Source organism: Bombina bombina, chromosome 11 (genome assembly GCF_027579735.1).
Source record: "Bombina bombina isolate aBomBom1 chromosome 11, aBomBom1.pri, whole genome shotgun sequence".
In the NCBI taxonomy this organism is placed as follows: domain Eukaryota; kingdom Metazoa; phylum Chordata; class Amphibia; order Anura; family Bombinatoridae; genus Bombina; species Bombina bombina.
In genome coordinates, this window is record NC_069509.1 from 92329793 (window position 1) to 92351966 (window position 22174).

Sequence of the window (22174 nt, forward strand, 5' to 3'; positions counted from 1 at the left end):
TAACACTCTGTCAGCTTTTGGGGTAATTTTTTGAGCACTTTACAAAATTATGTGTATGGCCCTTTAAGAGAACCAGCAATAGCTCCATACATGATGCGGCTCTGTAGTGCAGGCTCCGGTTAGGCTGGGGAACATGTTCTACAGGGTTTATAGGGTTATTATGCTTGGTACACTTTATTTTACTTTTAAACATTCAAAAGTGTATTTTTATTATTGCCAGGTCACTGGCTATACTTCGTCCCCTTTTTGTTCCCAGATTTTTCTCTGAGCTATCTGTAGCCTATGTGACTAGATTTCAACTGCAGCAGTTGGGGCCTGATCTTTAATAGATTGTAACCTGATTTTTAGGGCCTGCCAGTCCCAGGAAGGTGGTAAGTACTCATACAGGAGCTGCCAGGGGGGTGCTTTAGGGCTTATTTCTTGGGGCCTGTTATACAAGTACAGATATGGAACAATCTGTTTCTGTCCCCACTGATATTTCTTTAGAGAAGTCAGTTTCCGATATCCCTCTAGCTGCATATATTTGTTTATTTTGCAAATCTGTTCCAGTATGCCAGGTCAACCAAATCTGCGAGAATTGTGTGCCTCAGATTTAGCATGCAAACCAAACACAACCTTCCACTTCTCAAAGGAATGTTTGCCCAATATTTGTCACTCTGGGGGACTCTATTAATTTTACTCTTGAATTTAAAAGCAGCATGTATAAAATTGTGACAAATTGTTTGGTGGCAATGCCCAAATCAAGTAAGTGTACATCTGGGAATGTATCTCAGTCTCATTAGGTTAATATGTAAAATCCTTCCCTTCAACCCCTCTCTTACAGAGCTCTGACTCTGAGGATCCAAATATATCTAGTTCTGATGGGGAAGCGTCATCAGAGGAACATGAGCCTGTGCCTGATCCTCAATATGACAATGCCTTTAGATTTAAGGTGGAGCATATACACAATTTATTGCAGGAGGTATTAAAGACTTTAGAAATGTCTGAGGAAAAACCTGCTGAAAACAAGCCTGTTAATTAGTTAAATATTGTTTTCAAAGCTCCACCAAAAATTCCACAGTTGTTTCAGGTCCCTGATTATATTGCGAAGGGCGAATCACGTAGCTGTAGCAAATCATGTCCGCCCCGACATCGCTAAATGCCGACAGCATATGCTGTCAGCATTTAACATTGCACAAGCATTTCTTGAAATGCTTGTGCAATGCCGCCCCCTGCACATTTGTGGCCAATCGGCCGCTAGTAGGGGGTGTCAATCATCCCTATTGTATCAGATCGGGATAATTGCAGTCCGCCATCTGAAAGATGGCAGACAAGTTAAGGAGCAGCGGTCTTACGACCACTGCTTCTTAACTTACATTTCCAGCAAGACAAAAACTACGGGCGGAAAAAGCAGCATCCGCTGCTTGTTAAATCTCCCCCTTGGACTCCATTATTAAGACACTGGTGGGAAGGGAGCTTTTCTTCCTCAGCATAAAAAATCCAAAGGAAAGAACACAAGAGCAAATCAGTTTCATTCCTTTCGCTCCTCAGAAAATCAGAAGTCCTCCTCTTCTCAGAAACTTGAGCCCTCCAATCAATCTAAAAAGTCTAACAACACCTGTAAATCAGCATTAAGGTGTGGCCCCAAAACCAGAATCTGTTCTGGTAGGGGGCAGACCAAGTCTCTTTCAGGAGCAGGTCAGGTCAGTCAAGGGTCCCTGGGCTCGAAACATAATTTCTCAGGGTTACCTGATAGGCTTCATGTCCAGACCTCCCCAAGCGCGATTCCTTCTGTCTCATGTTCTCAAATTTCAGTCAAAGGCAGCTGCCTTTCTGCATTGTGTTTGGGAATTAGAGGATATGGGGGTAATTATCCCAGTACCTGTACCACAACAGGGTCAAGGGTTTTACTCCAATCTATTTATTGTCCTAAAGAAGCAAGGGACCTACAGACCTGTCTTAAACCTAAAGACGTTAAACATATTTGTCAGAGTTCCCATTTTCAAGAAGGAAACTATTTGCACAATATTGCCCTTAATACAACAGGGCTAATTTATGACTACAATTGACCTCAAGGATGCATACCTGCACATTCCCATCAACAGAAATTACTATCAGTTCCTGAGGTTTGCTTATATGGTCAAACACTACCGGTTCATTGCTCTTCAATTTGGTCTGGCTACATCTCCACATATCTTTACAAAGGTGTTAGGGGCACTGTTAGCAGTGATCAGAGCTCAGGAGATTTCAATAACACTGTATCTGGATGACATACTGGTGCAAGCTCCTCTGCCATTAGCAATCACTCACAAGCTTCTATTATTTCTTCAGAACCATGGTTGAAAGATCAATGTTCCCAAAAGCTTGTTATGTACTGCTACAAGGTAACATTTTTAGGAGTCATAATAGATTCAGTCCACATGTGTCTATTCCTGATGGAACTGCGAAGGTTAAAAGTCTAGGGAGCATGCTCTCTCCCTGCCGAGTACTCCATTGCAGTCTGTAGCTCTGTGTACGTAGGTAGTGGGCCCTATGGTTGCTGCTTCCGACACGGTTCCTTTTGCCCTCTTTAACTTACATCCCCATTAGCTATTCATGCTCAGTTAGTGTTCAAAAAATTATCTACATTTGGAGCAACAAATAGCATTGGATACATCCGTCAGACAATCTCTCTTTTGGTTGACACAAAGTCCTTATTTGACCCATGTATTCATCCGTCATGGGCAATTGTCACCACGGATGCCAGTCTGTTAAGCTGGGGGGCAGTCTGGAATTCTCGAAGTGTAAGGAGTTTGGTCTCCTTTAGAGGCAAGGTTACCAATAAACATTCTGGAACTTCAAGTGATCCTTCGAGCTCTTCAGGCATGGCTACTGTTGAAGGAGGAGAAATATATATTAGTTTCCAGTCAGACAATATCACAGCCGTAGCCTATATCAATCATCAAGGAGGTATCCGAAGTCCACTGGCAATGCAGGAAGTCTCTCAAATTCTGTCCTGGGCAGAGAGAAATCAGTGCTCCCTTTCAGCTATTCACATTCCGGGTGTGAACAATTGGGAAGCAAACTCAGTCATCAATCAGTCCATCCTGGAGAATGGTCTCTCCATCAGGATGTATTCAATCAACTACTTATCATATGGGGCCTACCATACATAGATCTAATGGCTTCACACTTAAATACAAACTTCCAAAGTGCTGTGCAACATCAAGAGATCCAAGGGCGCACATGATAGACGCCTTGGTATGTCCATGGGAATTCCATATAGCATACCCGTTTCCTCTATTTGTTCTTCTGCCGAGAGTCATTGCACTGATGAAACAGGAGTCAGCATCAGTAATATTAATTGCTCCAGCCTGGCCCTGCAGGACATGGTATGCGTACCTAGTACAGATGTCAAAAATGCCTCCATGGCGTCTTCCTCTGAGACAAGACCTGTTATCTCACGGTCCTCTTTTCCATCAGGATCTCAAATCTCTATGTTTGATGGAATGGAGGTTGAACGCCTAGTTTTGAGACACAGGGGATTTTCAGACTCTAATCAATATTCTAATCCAGGCTTGGAAACCTGTGACTCAGGAGCAACACACAAAATAAGCTCTCCAAATTTTGTGTTAAATCCTTTAAGGGATTTTCTTGGTGTTCCTTTTCGGATCCCGAGAATCCTTCAGTTCTTACAAGATGGCCTTGCTAAGGGTTTATCAGCTAGTTCTCTGAAGGGTCAAATTTCAGCTTTATGTTCTTTTCCATAGGAAGTTGGCTAAACTTCCTGATCTTCAGACTTTTGTTCAGGCGTTAGTTAGAATTAGGCCAGTTGTATGACCTATTTCTCCTCCCTGGAATTTGAACCTAGCTCTTTCAGTTCTTCAAGGTCCTCCCTTTGAACCAATGCACTCCATAGACATTGAGCTGTTGTCTTGGAAGTTGCTTTTCTTATTAGCTATCTCTTCTGTCAGAAGTGTTTTTGAGTTGTCCGCGTTATCCTGTAATCTTCCATTGCGTACTAAATATGATTTTATTCCAAAGATGGCTTCAACTGATAACATCAATCAAGAAATAATTGTTCCTTTTCTTTGTGCAGACCCTGCTAACTTTAAGGAAAGATTGTTAAAACAGTTGTCAATTGCTATGACTTACAAGCCAACACTCACAGCATCCATTGTTATTTATGGGCTACATATACCTTAAAGTGGATTAACAACACATTCATTGAGGAACGTGAAAGGAACCAGCGTATTGGTGTATGAGCATGCTGGACAGCTCCCAGAGGCTCAGCCTGTTCTTTTTGCACATTCTAGTGCATCTTCAAATGTGAGTACTAGGGCCACTATTTTGGCTTTCCTTTGTGGAGAGATTGTTTATAGAGGAAGCAGCTAGAGGTCCTTCTGATATTTGGTGCATCCAGTTTGGGATTTTTTGGTTCTTGGTTTGTTTATTTTTGTTGAAGCAGCAGCTATGCACTTCTGGAAGCTAGTTGAACACATCTGGTGAACCAATATCAAGAGGCATTTGCATGCCGCCACCAATCAGCAGCTAGATCCAAGTAACGCATTCCAGCCCCTTGAGCCTATCTAGGTATGTTTTTTATTTAAAGTATACCCTTATAATAAAACAAATGAGATAATAGACGTAAATTTGAAAGTTGTTTAAAAATCACAAACTCTGTCGGAACCATGTGATATCCCTTTAAGCTCATTATGACTATTTTTATGAGTAACTATTTTTTTTTTTATTCATCCAGCTTGTACTATTAGTGTTATTTTTTTATTTTCAGATTTATTCATATGAAGTTGCAAAGCAGTTAAAAATTAATAATAAGAACTCATATTTATATTCAAATTTATATTACCTATGGTGACACATTTTGCCTAGGTTAAGTATTACATTATTCTTTTTATTGATTTGAGTGAATGTTTCCTATATTTTGTATTGAACTTTGATTTTATCTACTTTATCAGCACAATTTGCCTTTACAATACATAATATTCTTTTTTTTATCAGTACATATATTATCTACTTGCTGATTTCTGTGGATACGTTAAAGGGACATTAAAGACTAAATAAATGCTAGATAGAAAGGTACAGTCAAAGAAAAGATTAGTCTGAGAATAACATGTAGATGCATTTTTTAAAGTTTCATTAGTTGTTTAAGTATTGACAAAATAAGTGTAAAGTTTTAGTGTCTATAAAACAATGGGAAATGCCATGTTGTAACCTAGGTTACATTCTCTGCAGTGGCCAATTAGGGACAGTTATAAATAGGTTGCTAGAGTGTAAGCCAATGGCTGTGGGGAATATAACAGTGTTCTGCACTTCCATTTCTAACAGGAACTGAAAAGCTCACATTTTCAGAATGGAATTATAGGAAAAAGGGACAAAATAAATAATGAAAGTATATTGGAGAGTTGTTTTTATTTATACAATTTATCATTTTATATTACCATCTCAAAGTGTTTAATGTCCCTTTAATGTGGCATTTTAGAGCCTGTTGCTATACACTGCACAGGAATAGTTTAGAACTCAGCAGTTACCTGCATGGGGTATGATGCAGCAAAATAAACCACATCTGGACAGCCGTTTCGACTTTTTGACAATCATCAGCAGAAGGTAGGTTTCACTAGCTGCTTGGTGAAGCTCATTTATGGAGAAAAAGCAATGCTCAATATGGACAAGTTATGCGCCAAACCCAGTGTGTGAATAACACAAAAAAATTAGCTGTACTACACCTTCCATAGCGTTGCCTTAACAAGTTAACAAAAAACCTTCTTGTGCTGTACGTTATGGTGCGTTAAGCTTCATACCGCACAAAAGCCAAGTCCTGACTTGACATGCTCGGGTACGTTTTCCATCATAGACATCAATGGAGAAAAAAATGTTAGAAAAAAAAACTAACACCTGCGATTGCGGAATGGCGATCGCTATAACGCAATCCCCAATGATGTCTATGCCCTAACATAAAACCCTAGTCTAAATACCCCTAATCCACCGCCCCCCCCGGACATCGCCGACACTAAAAAAAAAAGTTATTAACCCCTAAACTGCTACCCCTTGACACCCCCAACATTAAATAAAGATATTAACCCCTAATCCACTGTCCACCCACATTGCCGACACAAAAAATATTAACCGCTAATCCGCCGGCCCCCGACATAGCCGACACTAAATAAAGTTATTAACCCCTAAACCACTGCCCCACATAGCAAATACTAAACTATAACCCCGAAACCGCCAAACAGCCACATCACTAATACTAACCTAAAGCTATTAACCCCTAAACCGCCAAACACCCACATCGCAAGCAACTAAATTAAACAATTAACCCCTAAACCTAACACCCCCTAACTTTAAATTAAACTACCTTCAAATAAATAAAAACTTACTTGTGAAATAAAAAAAAACTAAGCTTAAACTATAAATAAAACTAACATTACTATTTTAACAAAATAAAATATACCAAAAAAAAATTACAAAATTTAACACTACAAAAAAACAACAACTAACATTACAAAAAAAAAGTCTAAAATTGCAAAAAATAAAAAAAATCTAAAATTACATAAAATAAAACGAAATTATGTAAAATAATAAAAATTAAACCTAATCTAATACCACTATAAAAACAAAAAATCCACCCCAAAATAAAATAAAAAAACTAAATGTAACAATAAACTACGAATAGCCCTTAAAAGGGCCTTTTGTAGGGGGATTGCCCTGAAGCAATCAGCTCTTTTTTGAAAATGTTTTAAAAAGACCCCCCACCCACCCAAACACCCAAAATAAAAAAGACCTAACTAAAATAAACCCAAGCAACCATTGCCCCTAAAGGGGCGTTTGTTTTGGCATTGTCCTTAAAAGGTCAATAAGCTCTTTTGCTGCCCATTAAAAAATAAAAAAGCCCTAATCAAAACAAAAATCCCCACCCAAAAAAAACTAACACTAACCCCAAATTAGGTACTCACCGTTCCTGAAGTCACGATGACCACAGCCAACAGCTCCGCCTTCGCTCCACATCAGCTCCGCGACCCCTGGATAAAGATGGAAGATGGCTCTGCGACACCGGGATAAACATTTAAGATGGAGCCGCCTGGAAAAAGACCTTCACCGCCGGACTTCAGGAATGGTGAGTACCTATTTCAGGGTTAGTGTTAGGTTTTTTTTTTGGGTGGGTTTTTTTTTTTAGATTAGGGCTTTTTTATTTTTTTAATGGGCAGCAAAAGAGCCGATTGCCCTTTTATGAGCAATGCCCATACAGATGCCCCTTTAGGGGCAATGGGTAGCTTAGGTTTATTTTAAATGATAAAGAAACTGTTGCGTTCCCCTTTTTAAAAAATAAATCAATGTATCATGGACTCTCAGAAAGAATCGATTTGTGTATCTACAAAACCCCTTGAGAGTACAGTCCACAGTCTTATATACAGTTATATACTGTAAGGGGTTGTATTCCAAAGGAAAAAGAAAGAACACCGACCTTATATAGGGAGACAAATTGTGAATCTAAAAGCACAGGTGAGGGTCAACTATTACAATGACCGATTAGTCCACACTGTAGAATCCTCAAAGTCCCCAATGTAGTGTTTCCTGGCGGGCTGAAGCTTAGTGTTATGGGAGGTTTCCTGCGTTACGTCTCCCAAAAAATACTGGCACTGTAGAGAGAGAAAAAAACACACAAGCGCCCACAGAGAACTTCTAAGGGTAAAAGTTTTAATGACAAATAAAATAGCGCAATATAATATGCACGTACAAGATAAAAGATAAACAATTGCAATGTCACCATGTACAACTCCTCTGCCGAACCGTGTTTTTGTTGAACTTGAATGCTCCTGCTATATTCCTTACTTGAGCACCAATCTGGTCTGTGCATCTCTTTCAATGCTAGTTCACTTCTTACGGTTTGGCTGGCGTTGCTGTGATGACACGTTTTCCTCAACGGGTTTCATCTGGTAAGCACCCAGACTTTTTCAAGAGGTATGTTACGGAGCAACTAAATTTCGGTCTTAAATAATCCATTTCTAAAACTCCCGGTTTTCATGCCGGGTCCTAATTGGCTGTAAAGCGTCCAATCACAGTGTCCTGACCGGCCAAAACACGCCCCAACCTCAAGAAATATTACGAATGCAAACAAATATAAAAATGCCCAATGTCTGTTATACACAATATTGTATTTCATATTGGAAAAATGAACTGTACAAAGGTGCTAAGAATATATAATGTTATTCCAACTATCGGTTTATGCTATCTGGATTTATATGGGACTTGAAAAGGAAAAGAACAAACGCTGATCACTGAGCAGCCCCGGTTTGTCTTTAATTATAAACTCTTAGCGGTGTGATGTGAATACTGCAGTGCAGCATTGAATCTCTACTTCTAGATGGAATAAACCTTGCTTCATGCTAATATCGAGTCTAAGCTCATTTTTGTTGAACATCTCTTATATTGCTGTTGGCCCCAATTTGCCTATAGCAATATTTCGCATCTCAACATATCCTACCCAAATGTACCTATTACTGTGTACAATTGAAAATGTGCAAAGACTAAATGGTACAATTTAATTTAGCTGTATATGATGCTAAAGTGCTTTGAATATAGTATATATATACATTTAAATCTATAGATGTCATAAAGGTCTATGAGTCGAAGTATTTCAACATATATGTCCACACTAATAAAGATTATAATGTATTTGTTATGATCTAGCTGGTAAAACTTATAATGATAGAACTGTCATGTGAGACCTTTTATTACATAAAAGCTTGTAAGTCCAAATCAATGTTTAATCCTTTCTCATTCACTATATTTAAAGTATTGAGTTCATGTATCCAATATGTTTCTTTTTGTCTAAGTGTTTTTAATCTATTTTTCGTGGTATTGGGTGCTACCCAATCGAGTACCATGATTTTTAAACTACAAGGTTTAGAATTGTGATGTATCTTAAAATGTTCTGATACGCTATGTGTATCTAATTTATTTTTGACATTATTCCAGTCTTCACAAAACTTCGTTTTAGCCATTCTTTTCATTATTCCTATATAAGAACATTTACATTCGCATGTGAGCAAGTAGACTACGTATGTTGATCTACATGTAAATTTTTGTTTTACCTTATATTCTTTGCTGTTATTAATATCCTTAAAGGTATCCCCCTTGATAATGTGTTTACAAATGCCGCACTTATTATTGTTACAAGGCCATGTTCCATTAGGTCTTGTAAGCCAGTTCGTGTTAGGGGTATTCTTAAAACGTTGATTTTGTTAATGGGTCTTAATTTGGAGGGGGCTAAAATATTTTTAAGATCCTTATTCTTTTTAATTTTGGGGGTTAGGGTGGGTGGAGGGTTGTAATTCAGGGCAATGCCCAACAAAAGGCCCTTTTAAGGACTATTGGTAGTTTATTGTTAAACTAGTCGATAAGCCTGCTCAGAGGGCAGTCTAATTATTTTTTAAACTACAGATGTAGAAACAACGTATTTTGTAACTCTTCTTTTATATAAAAATGTAAGCTACAGGTGTAGCAAAACTATATTTTTAATGGGCTACTATCTTAAAGGGACACTGAACCCTAATTTTTTCATTTGTGATTCAGATAGAGCATGCATCTACGAAGAAGCGCATCTACGCATGCACGAAACGCGTCAGGCGTTCTTTACTGTGACCCGATGTACTCTGACTTGTTTGGATTACTGAAATAAAACAAGTTTTTTCAGCATTTACTACTGAGTCAGCAGATCCCTTTTTTTGATATTGTGTCTTTGAAGCGGTGGGATATACCGCACATTGATGTGCTGCCCTCTTTGCCGCACTCACTTTTGGCTTTCGGGCTTGTTCCCCGCCTCACCACGTCATACTACCCACAGTGCACCTAGCGACGTCACGGGTTATGCATTGAGAAGCACTACGTTACTAGAGCCGGATCTCTACGCACGCCAAGGAGGACACACAAGCTGCACCCCCACGGAAGGGTATTATCACCAGTCCGAGGAGAAGTACAGCAGTGCACCCAGGCACCCCACCAAGACTAGTGGAGGGTAAGAGATTACGGACACTTCTACTATGATTGTAATTGTTACATAGACTCTGCATTCTACACCCGTGACATCTAGGTTGGGAGCGGAATGTACTGTCACTGACTTGTTTGAAAATGGAAGCCGGGAATACCCGACAGTGAATCACTTGAACCATTTCATGACCGTTCAGCCCCCCACAGCACGGACTTTATTGGGACTGTATTTCCCTTAGTATTTGGGTGTTACATTTATACTGTTACAACACCCTCTGGGAATCATTTTCTGAACACTTTTTGCTCTTTGAAAATTTTTCAACTATAGCTGCTCTACTTCCGTGTGCAACAGGAAGAGTTTGTATAAAATACCTTCCGAGCAGAATAGTTTTGCCTCCAAAAGGTTTGTTGTTGTTCATCAACTCTTAAAGCAGTTTGTCAACACATCTAAGTGCATCACTGGAAGAGATGGGTGACTCATCCCAAATAATTATCTTTGCACTGCGGATCAATTGCGCATCATTAGAGGTTTGCCTCATGGAAGATGCTGAAGTATCCACCAGAGGAACTGGCAACTTAAACTGTGAATGGTAAGTTCGTCCACCTTCCAGAAAATTTGCCGCAATACCTGTTGAAGCAACTGGTAATGCTACCTCGCTATTCCCTCTAATTGTCCTCAACAGAGTTTTGTACAGGTAAGTTTTTCCACTACCACCTGGACCATCAAGGAAATAACACCTTTGTGGTAAACTGTCATTTTCCGATGCAGCAATTATTTCTTCAAAACTTTCTCTTTGAAGGTCATTAAAAGATGCCTTCATTTGAACTCCAGTATAACGTTCAAAAGAAACATCATAGAGATCTCTGGGGTTTTCAGGTAAATTGTTTGGAGGATTTGGTAAACCAAAATCTTGACAATTTTTTCCATGAACAATTAATATATCCTGAATATCTCTTAGAGCATAATTTAAACAATTTTGACACTCTGATGTGTGACCTGAATGTCTTGAAAAGTCTTCAAAAAATTTTTCTTTGTACTTTTCAAAAATCTCTTTAGCATTTGGTGGAGATGCTAAAGCACAAATATGAGCAAAAAGCTCTCTAAGCAGTCGAGGCATCATTTCACTTGCAGCTTCATGAAGAGTTAAATCCCAATATTAATCATCTTCAAAAAGATAACATTTTTGAGCTGCTTCTTTAAAGGTGTAAAATTGAACACCATCAACTGTACGAATATCTTCAAAAGAAGTTGCTCCTTTAACATGAAGTAAAAGCAAGCGTAATCAAAATCTCACAATATCTGAAATTAAACTTTACAGAGTACATACGACCAATAGTGCTATTTGCTCGATCTTGTACTCTTTTTTCCATGTTGTTGTCTTTTGATGGAAAACAAAATGCTGAGGTATATCATTGTAAAGAAATGCATGAGCTGACAAATCTTCTTTGTTTAATTTAAACCAAGCCGTCAAAGTTGTGTCTCTATAATGTGTTCTTTCTACTGCAGTTTCAATATTGTCTTCAGTAAAATATACTTTATAAATCTATTTAAATATGTACTTTACACTTTTTATAGAAGCACAGTTTTCTATATTAATATGGCAGTTGTATTTTAATGTCAAGTATGGGTTGTATGGTACAACCCAAGAGTTATCTATTTTTTTACCATTTATTTCTATTAATAGACTTTTTTTTGCTTCTCTTGTAACATGGATAACCATCTACGTTGATTAAAGTTTCTTCTTGGAAAGATTTTGGAAATTGCTTAGAGCAAACCCCATCAACCATACATGGAGATCTTAGATTATGCTCCCCGCAGGGCCCATGTATCATGTGTTTGGTAACAATTGCATGTAACTGTGGATTGACTGAAATGTCAGGTATTTCAGCACAAATAAAGCTATCAATAACTTGTGCATTTTTAGGCTTATCTTGTGCACATAATATAAGCAAAATATGTGCATGAGGTAAACCACATTTTTGAAATTCAATTACATGAACTTTGGCAGCTGGTTAACCCAAAACATGTTTTTTTGTGATATCATCAAGAAGTTCTTGAAGTTTTAAATGAAAAACTCTTGCCACTAAATCAGGTCGAAAATCAACTGCTTGACCTTCTTTCAGATTTAAAACAATGTCTGACCATTTTGGGTTACATGTCATAGTTATAAAAAATCAGGCTTCCCATACTTTCTTACAATAGCCATGGCATTTTGGTAATTCTGTACCATGTTTCTGGGACTACCCTGGAATGTAGATGGAAGTATAACTGCTTTGAGGGGAAGTAAGCCCTGCTCTGCAGCTACGTTTTGAAAATGGTCCATGAGACCTGTATACTTTTCAACCCTTAATTTGGACTGATTTTGTCTTACATAGTTTAAACGATTAGCTTCTGTTTTAACATATGCATCTACAAAGTACTGCTGAGTCAATTTCCCAGCACTCAGAAATGGGTTAAACTCGTGACGGATGGAAAGTATATAACCATAAAATTGCATTTGTGTGACCCTTTCTCTTGGCTTTGCTAAGGATTGAGTTCTTATATTTCTAACTGTAGTAGGGTTATAATTAAGTTTCATTTTAGGTGACCAACTTTGATCCCCAAAAGGGAAAAGAAGTGGATACAACATTGGTTCCAAATTTGGATCTAAAATACTTATCCTTTCTGGGTTTTTTTTCATTGTTTGTACTTCAACAATGAATAATAAGATCTCGCTAAAGAGGAGGTTCACCATCTGCATTTTGGAAAATAATAGCTACCTCATTCCACCGAGGAGCATTATATCTACGTTGATCGTTTTTGCGATCTTGTACTATTGCCATGGTCACAGGTGTAACACCATTTTACGATGCATCTTCTAAACATTCTTGTTCCACTTCATATAACATTTTACATGCTTCTGCAAAAGGATTGTTTAAAGCCATAAAAGAACTCCACTCAGTCATTAATTCAGGGTTGCAATTTGTATTTTCATCAATCTTAAGGCGCTGTTGTGCAGCCTCATCTTGATCACGAATATACAGTTGTGCAAACTTTCTATTATCCTCATTGGATAATAGAAACCCAATTTTTTTCTTTTGTGATTCAGATAGAGCATGCAATTTTAAGCAACTTTCTAATTTACTCCTTTTATCACATTTTCTTCATTCTCTTGGTATCTTTATTTGAAATGCAAGAATGTAAGTTTAGATGCCAGCCCATTTTTGGTGAACAACCTGGGTTGTTATTGTTGATTGATGGATAAATTCATCCACCAATAAAAAAGTGCTGTCCAGAGTTCTAAAACAAAAACAAAAGCTTAGATGCCTTCTTTTTAAATAAAGATAGCAAGAGAACGAAGAAAAATTGATAATATGAGTAAATTACAAAGTTGCTTGAAATGGCATGCTGTATCTGAATCACCAAAGAAAAAATTTGGTTCAGTGTCCCTTTAAGCTTTGAAAAAAGCTGTTAAAAATAAAAAACAACAGGCTTATCTTTAGCTTTTATAAAAGCTTTTTGGTTGTAATAACTAATAATGCTAAAAATTTTAACTAAATACGATGTTCCGTTATTAATCTAACTGATCTCTCTCTACAACAACTCTCCTGACTGACTGCTTTTTCCTAACTGCGTCAGATAATGTTTGAACCTATTTAAATTGTCTAACTGGCGCGAGGAAGGGGAGTGGTTATTCGCGAGCGACACACGCGATTCGCCGTGAGCGAGAGGTGTGACTTTCCACAAACGTGCAGTTTTTGATTGACACTGACATATATGTTAATTCCTATCCCCGTAAATATATTTTTGGAAGTTGCGATCGGCAATTTCTGTAACTCCGCCTACACATAATTTATCAATGCATAGTTACTGTATCAATAATATAGACACTGACACAGAAAAAATAAGCATTAATAAAAATGTCAGTGTCTACATTATTTATACAATCACTATATGCATTGTGACTGTATAAATAATGTTTAGACTGAGCCGCCTCCCAAAAAATAAACCTAACATTTCTTAACCTATATTTCTGCCTTCCCCCAAAAAATTGCAATTAAAACTAAAATTAATAACCACTTAACCGTCGACAACCCACATCGCAATACACCTAATTACCCTATTAACCCCTAAACTGCAAAACCCCCACATTGCAATAAACCTATTTACCCTATTAACCCCTAAACCGCAAAATGCCTACATCACAATAAACCTATTTACCCTATTAACCCCTAAACCGCAAAACCCCCACATCGCAATAAACCTATTTACCCTATTAACCCCTAAACCTCAAAACCCCTACATCACAACAAACCTATTTACCCTATTAACCCCTAAACCGCAAAACCCCTACATCACAATAAACCTATTTAAATTATTAACCCCTAAACCACAAACCCCCTACATCGCAATAAACCTATTTAACCTATTAACCCCTAAACCGCAAAACCCCAAACATCGCAATAAACCTATTTACCCTATTAACCCCTAAACCCCTACATCGCAATAAAGCTATTTACCCTATGAACCCCTAAAACGCAAAACCCCTACATCGCAATAAACCTATTTAACTTATTAACCCTTTAAACCACCAAAACCCACAACGCAAATAACTATTTAAATAACTAAGTACAGTACACAAACCTAACAACCCCTAACCTAACACCCCATTAAATAAACCCAAAATTACCTAAACTAATACATTCTAAAGTTACAAAAAAAAAAAAAAATAAGTTTACAAAAAATAAAAAAGGCTAACATTACAGAAAATAAAAAATCAAATTATCAAATTTAACAAAATTAAACCTAATCCCTATGAAAATAAAAAAGACCACCCAAAATAAACCCCCCCCTACTCTAAGAATAAACTACCAGTAGCCCTTAAAAGGGCTTTTTGCAGGGCATTGCCCCAAGATAATCAGCTCTTTTTCAAGAAAATACACAAAGCACCCCCCTAACAGTAAAAAACCCCCACCCACCAAACCCCCCCAAATAAAATAACCTAACACATTGCCCTGAAAAGGGCATTTTTTGGGCAATGCCCTTAAAAGGGTATTTAGCTCTTTGTCTGCCCATCCCTAATCTAAATAAAACAAATCCCCCCCAAAAAAACCTTAAAAAATCCTAAATCTAACCCCCAGGTTGGCACTCACGGTTCCTAAAGTCCGGCGGAGAAGGTCCTGTTCCAGGCGGTGAAGTCTTCTTCTAAGCGCAACCTCTTCTTCTTCCAGGAACATCCTGCGCGGAGCGGAGCTGAAGACCGCAGAGCTAAAAACCGGTGACTCTGGAACTGAAGATCGGCGACCGCGGAGCCATGGAGCATGGAGGATCCTCTTCGTACCATCTCCGCCGTACACTGAATAGTGAATTCAAGGTACGCGATTAAAGATGGCGTCCCTTAATTTCCTATTGGCTGATTTGATTTTTCCAATTCAAATCAGCTGTTTAAATTAGCCAATAGGATGAGAGCAAGTGAAATTTTATTGACTATTCAAATCAGCCAATAGAATTTCACTTGCTCTCATGCTATTGGCTAATTCAAAATTTAATTTTTTCCCATAGTGTTAGGATTTTTTATTTTTGAAATTTAGGTTTTTTATTTTTAGTTTACATTAGTTTTTTTTTAAAGAGTCATGTTAGGTTTATGTATAGTTTAAGCTTAGTTTTTTTTTATTTCACAGGTTTTTATTTATTTGAAGGTAGTTATATTGTAACTTAAATTTAAAGTTAGGGGGGTATTAGGTGGTTAATAGTCTAATTTAGTGTGTTGCGATGTGGGGGGGTGGCGGTTTAGGGGTTAATAGGTTTATTTTAGTATTTGTGATGTGGGGGGATGGTGGATTAAGGGTTAATAGGTTTATTTAGTGTTGGCGATGTCGGTGGGTGGCGGATTAGGGGTTAATATGTTTATTATAGTATTTGCGATGCGGGAGGATGGCAGTTTAGGGGTTAATAGTGTAGTTTATGGGTGTAAGTGTACTCTGTAACATTTGTTATGAGTTTCGTGAAACATTTTTGTTTCACAAAATCCATAACTACTGGTCTTTGATAGCAGAATGGATCGTTGCGGTATAAGCTATAACACTAGTGTAATAGCCGGACCGCAAAACCTGTAATACGGGTGACATGAAAATTCCACACTCAAGCCATTTTTTTTAGTGCAGAATTATTATTATTATCATCGTTTTATTGTATAGCGCCGCCATATTCTGTAGCGCTGGGCGGAATGGAGAGTAGCAGTAAAGGCTAAAAAGCAAGCATTCTCCACTAAGAAACTCAAATACATGTAAAAGTTCACAGAATTATGGAGTAACAATTAATTCACGAAACTTTTTCACTAAAATTAATAGAATTAAGATATTAAACACATAGATAAAATAATTATTTTTGAAAAAACGACAACTTTTAATCTTTTTCCACAATTATGTATGGGAAATGGTTTATATATGATCCTGAACATATGAGGTTTTCTATAGCAACCGAAATACACAGTATAATACTTATAACTAACACTTGACAATTATAAAAATTTTCAAAGCACTGATCAGGATTATTACCTTTGTAAACTAGAGCGAGAACACAATAGTACACGATTGAGACCACAATATAATTTATTTAAAGAAAGTTCCCTAAGGTATAGGAATATAAATAAACACACGATATAAGAATAAAAGTCCGCCCAAAACACTTAAAATAAAAATAAAGAGTGGAGCATAGGCTTGAAAATTGTATTTTTGTTTTTTGTTTTAGAAACGATGCACAACAATCTATATGCGCTCATAGATTAACTAAAATTTTGAAACATAATAGTAACAGGTCCGGGTGTATAGATGTTATATCAACAATACAAAGAGAGGATTAAGAGACAACCTTCCAGGAGGAGGAACAACAAGCAGGCAATAGGGATTGGTCAAGAATAAGATCTAATCAGGAAGACGGACATGATATTTAAATCCAGACTGCACAGCACACAATCATCTTGATAAAGGCCCCAGGCTGAAACGCGTAGAGATTGCTGACAGTCACAGGATATCTAAATACAGGACCCAGCAGGTGAGAGGTCTTCCCCGTGTTCGGGCTGGCTAGGACAGGTACATCGAGCCATATCCCACTTTCCAGGGACAGACTCCATATGTATAATTCCTATCCCAGGATCCAGTAACCGTTCCAGCCTCAATCACCTAGCTTAAGGGTGATACAGACACGAGGAGTAATCCACAATTAGATCGAAAAATACCTGAAGGACCCGGATTCAAACCAAAGAAAGAAAGCAAGGAAGAACACACGGAATTACTTCACCAAAAGACCGGCCGGTCACAACTTTAACTGAAGAAATACAGAATCTGGACAATATACAAAGGTTTTTATAATAAGAGACAATCTGCCTATACATACATATATGACAGATAAATCTGCAAACTACCATTTATAATTGTGACCAACCACTGTAGACCTGGAATATCAATGTCTGAGTAAAAATACATGGTATTCACACGTATCTAGCTAGTACACTGAAAAACTAGATCTGTACCGAAAATTGTAATTGTAACATAATATACGATACATGTATGCTAAGGAATAGAAACTTTTTGTTTTGTACTAAATGTTCCAAACTAGAGCCGCTTGCATAAAACCACGATTACAGTTTGAAACCAGCAGCAATACTGATAGAATATAACAAGTATAAATTTTAAACATAAAATTGTTTTAATGATGTTTTAAATTTAGATGCCGGCATCTATGTGTTAGCTTTTATTGTTAACTAATTCATGATAGAAATCTTATCTGTATAGGAATAAAATACATATATCTTCAAGCATATGCTCCTCTTTTTGAAGTTTTTTACGTCATATTCTACGTCATATTTTACAAAAATATATGAGATATATATAAAAAATCATAGGACATAAGATTATCCTAAAAATATAGGAATTATTCTACCATCCCGGTTATATGATCAAAATAAACCGGGGATTCTTATATATCAAAATAGTTATTTAAAAATCTGAGAACCGAATACAGGGACACCCTCACATTCAGATATAAATCTATCCGAGATCACATACACTTATTTTACTCTATAAGACTCGCAGCTGTTTAGCGCTATCCCAACCACTTTTTTTCTTCTTCTAAATTAATTTGGGTGATAGTGTTTTTGAGGTTACATCACCTTTCGGGATTAGCTAAGAGTCTGAGTGTAGATTCTTTGTATCACCCTCACCCCCTATAGTACTACAATAACCTCTTATACAAAGATCCACTCATCACCTATCACATTTGACTTACACACTTCAACATTGTGATAATATTAACACCTAAGTATTGAATAAGGAAATTTGTCTCTAATTTTAAAGAAATAAAAATCTAAAAGAAATAAAAAGTATACCTAATTAAAGAACAATTAAAGACCAACATAAAGCATGGACATCTTTAGCCACAGAGACCTAATACTTCAGAATATAGATACAAACACAAACAATAGAATGTATAATACATTGGAGACCACAAACATAGATAACATTTATTCTGACCTAGAAAACATAATGTCTAAAGAAATAAAACATACACTAGAAATAAAATATATACAGAACTATATTAATTTAAAAATGGTACCGAGAGGTCTCAGACTTAAAAAAAGACTGCACATTTACATTACCTGACACACTATCCAAAGAATGGTTTGAAGTGTTGGAAACAGCTTCAATTAATTTAATGAATATCATAGTTAGATAGAAGTAATTAAAGACAAACTAGGTAACATAGAAATAAAGGAAGACGATAAAAACATACAAAGTGAGATTATTAAAAGAATATCAGAATTAAAAGAAAATATTGTAACACAGAAGAACTCCAAATTTAATAGAGATTCAGCAGATTATAAAAAAGATGACGAGGAGACTACACAAACAAATAACCCAGTATGGGAAGAACAAGAGAACATCAGTGACATAATCACCAAAGGTGATACAAAAATAGAAAATATAAGGAAAGAACCTATACACATATTTAGTAAAAAGAAAACTAATAACACGAACAAGAAAAATATACCTAAAAACTCACATAGGACATACAATACAGTACAACAATATGATAATAACTCATATGGGAGAGGATGGAGAAATAACTATAGGAATTGGAGAGATGAAACTAATAATAACCCAGGTAGACACTGGGAAAAACCACACTGGGAAAAACCCCATAGGAATTTTAACAACACTAGAACGTATCATAATTGGAATAGGAGCAGAGACCAATACCAAGAATACCAACATAGAGAACCCTACCAGAACTATCAATATAAAGAGAGTGAACATTACCACCAAGATACCATAGATAAGTATCATGATAGATATTACAATGAACCATTTCAGAATACTAGGAATAGAGATAGAGACTTCAGACCTACAAACAGGGATGATTCATACAATAGACAGGATAATTGGAGACTACCGATACATAATAGATTTATGCCACTAAGACAAGAACACAGCCCAAGGAGAGAATATAAGAACAAATCTGACAATACAAAATCAAACACAACCCCCTCCAATGTACATTTTTTAGAAGAAACCCCCGCCAGAGTGGGGACATCAAGAAACCTACTAGAGGAAGCAAAACCCCAAAGAATACAACAAGGGAAAAGAAGGTTAGAGGTAGAAGAGGGAGAGGAACCCCAAAACAAAACAGTGAGGAGATAACCCAAAATAATGAAAAAGAGAAAATTGGTATATTTAACATAAGCAAAACTCCACTTAATAAAGACCAAGAAAGAGTACTAAATAAGGGTTTTATCCTTTGCCCCCTCATGCAAACTCAACAAGTTCGAGACCCTCATTAACATCAACCAATACATTCGCAAACTCACACTAAAAAGATATTTTTTAAAAAACCCAATACAAGATAGGAATAAAAACGAGAACAGCCAATATAAACATACAAACCTACGAGCAAAATCTTCATTTTATCCCACTCAAGACAAAAGTGAGCATATCAAACTATTCGAACAGAACCTTAAAAAAGAACTAGAGGCCCTAGACCAAACTAAACCGATTAAGAGAAATATGAATAGGAAAGAGATACAAACACTAAAAGAACTTCAGAATAACAAAGAGATCATCATCAAACCGGCCGACAAAGGTGGGGGGCTGGTCATTATGGATAGGACATACTATGAAGAGGAATCAAATAGAATATTACAAGACAAATTCACATATGAGAAACTAAAACTTAATCCCATTAAAAAACAAAAAGATAAATTGAGTAATATACTCAAAAAAGCAAAAGACAAAGGGATTATAAATGATTCAGAATCAGAATTCCTTTCCATAGAATGCCCTAAAACACCTACATTTTACTTTCTGCCAAAAGTGCATAAAAATTTAGAGAAACCACCAGGGCGTCCCATCAAACCTGTCACAATACGTGGACTTCTACTTACAGAAGTATGTTATTAAATTACCAGCATACCTTAGAGATTCTACACACTTCATTAATAAAATTAGAGAAATAACATGGAAGGAGAATTACACACTAGTGACATGTGATGTCAATTCCTTGTACCCTAATATATCACACGAACTAGGACAAAAAGCTGTGAAAAAAACCTTAGATAAAGATGAGGAACTACCTGAATATCAGAACAGATTTATCATGGAATGCATAGACTTTATCTTACAAAACAATAGTTTTTATTTTAACAATGAAGTATACCTACAGATTAAAGGAGCGGCAATGGGCACAAGGTTCGCCCCCAGTTACGCAAATCTATTCATGGGACAATTTGAAGATGAACACATACATAATGGCCCATGGGGGGCGAACCTTGTGCTCTATTGCAGATATATTGATGATATATTTATCATCTGGCAAGGAGACACAGAACTATTGGACACATTTATTATAGACCTTAATTCCAATAGTCTTGGCATCACATTCACGCATGAATACAGTAGACGGAAAATACACTTTTTGGACATTGAAATTGAAATCAACAACCTTCAAATTAATACCAAAAACTACTTTAAAACTATAGACGCAAACAATTATATACACGCAGAAAGCTGCCATCTCAAACAGTGGAAATCTAATATCCCAAAAGGACAATATCTACGAGTAAGGAAGAATTGCTCCACACTTGAAAGCTACCAATCCCAATCCGACATACTGACATCCAGATTCATAGAGAAGGGATATAAGAAAGACACTGTAGAAAAGATAAGACAGGAAGTGTCAACAGTAGACAGAGAGTCCCTATTAACAAAGAAAACAAAGAAAGAAAGAGAAGTTGATGATTTCTTTATACCTTTTATAACCGAATACAGCAGTCAACACTTTGAAATAAGGAAAATTCTGAAAAGAAATTGGCATCTAATAAAACAAGATCAAATTTTAGGGAAAAGGGTAAGAAACCAACCAGACATACAGCTAGATTTGGAGTTTGGCGGTAGATGGGTTGTTAACGCTACGCAGGCTTTTTTCTGGCCGCACCATAAAATTAACTCTGGTATCGAGAGTCCAAAAAAATGCTGCGTTAGGCTCCAAAAAAGGAGCGTAGAGCATTTTTACCGCAAATGCAACTCTCGATACCAGAGTTGCTTACGGACGCGGCCAGCCTCAAAAACGTGCTTGTGCACGATTCCCCCATAGGAAACAATGGGGCTGTTTGAGCTGAAAAAAAACCTAACACCTGCAAAAAAGCCACGTTCAGCTCCTAACGCAGCCCCATTGTTTCCTATGGGGAAACACTTCCTACGTCTGCACCTAACACTCTAACATGTACCCCGAGTCTAAACACCCCTAACCTTACACTTATTAACCCCTATTCTGCCGCCCCCGCTATCGCTGACCCCTGCATTATATTATTAACCCCTAATCTTCCGCTCCGTAAACCGCCGCAACTTACATTATCCCTATGTACCCCTAATCTGCTGCCCCTAACACCGCCGACCCCTATATTATATTTATTAACCCCTAATCTGCCCCCCTCAACGTCGCCTCCACCTGCCTACACTTATTAACCCCTAATCTGCCGAGCGGACCGCACCGCTACTATAATAAATGTATTAACCCCTAATCCGCCTCACTAACCCTATAATAAATAGTATTAACCCCTAATCTGCCCTCCCTAACATCGCCGACACCTAACTTCAATTATTAACCCCTAATCTGATGACCGGAGCTCACCGCTACTATAATAAATGGATTAACCCCTAAAGCTAAGTCTAACCC

General features: G+C 37.2%; 1 protein-coding gene across 3 annotated transcripts in view; it reads left to right on the plus strand.

Annotated features, from left to right (window-relative positions):
* The window catches only part of MSS51 (MSS51 mitochondrial translational activator), a 187356-nt gene that overhangs the window by 69557 nt on the left and 95625 nt on the right, over positions 1-22174 (plus strand). The gene's annotated exons all lie outside the window — the stretch shown is intronic.